This window comes from Octodon degus, unplaced genomic scaffold (assembly GCF_000260255.1).
Source record: "Octodon degus isolate 3935 unplaced genomic scaffold, OctDeg1.0 scaffold00127, whole genome shotgun sequence".
NCBI classification, from domain to species: domain Eukaryota; kingdom Metazoa; phylum Chordata; class Mammalia; order Rodentia; family Octodontidae; genus Octodon; species Octodon degus.
Genome location: NW_004524703.1, coordinates 2,809,203 through 2,810,195, shown reverse-complemented (window position 1 = coordinate 2,810,195; position 993 = coordinate 2,809,203).

Here is a 993-nt window from a genome sequence, read left to right as displayed (position 1 = left end):
CGTTGATAGTAACTAAGTAACAACAGAAAGTCACAGAGCAACTCAAAGCAGAATTCTTTTTCTACTAGCTCAGCTCAAATGTATGAATTAATAGCATCGATAGTAAACAAGCAACAGCAGAAAGTTATAGAGGAACTCAGAGTGCAATTCTGTTTCTGAAATAAAAAAAAGAATTCTCAGAACTCATAGCATCTGAAGTAAAGAATCAACTACAGAAATATAGGGAGGAAACCCAATCTGAAAAAAACACTGCAGTAAAAGAATTTATAACTGCTTCTAAAGAAGACATTGATAAAAAAAAAAACACAGGAGATTAAAAAAATAAGGGATTCCTTGAATGAGCAATACAGGAAATAAATAGATCGCATGAAGCAGAGTCAAAGAGATATAGAGGAAATTAAAATCTCAATCACAAGCTTGCAAAACCGCTTAAGTGAAAGTAAAACAGAGTTTCAGATCTTGAAGACGGTGGTGCAGCTAGTGAAAAGGTAAGAAAGGATCTCTTAAAAACAACTAGGATGCAGGAAAAAATAATCCATCACTTGCAAGATGATGCAAAGATGAACAATGTGAGACTAATAGGCATCAGTGAGAAAGAAGGAGTCAATACAAATGACATTAAAAAAATATAGGCAGAAGTAATAGCAGAAAGCTTCCCAAATATAAGGAAACAATCTGATATTCAGGTAACTGAAGCATACAGAACGCCAAGTAACCTCAACCCCATTAAAAACACACCGAGACATATAATAGTCAAGATCCCAGAAATTCAGCACAAGAATAACATATTGAAAGCTTCTAGAGAAAAGAAGCAGATCACCTTTAAAGGAAAACACATCAGAATTACAGCCAAATTCTCTTCACAAACCATGAAGGCAAGAAGAGCATGGAGCAGAGTACTTCAAGTCCTCTATGAAAACAAATTCCAGCCCAGACTACTATACCCTACAAAACTCTCTTTCAAGTTTGATGGAGAAGTGAAATACTTTCATG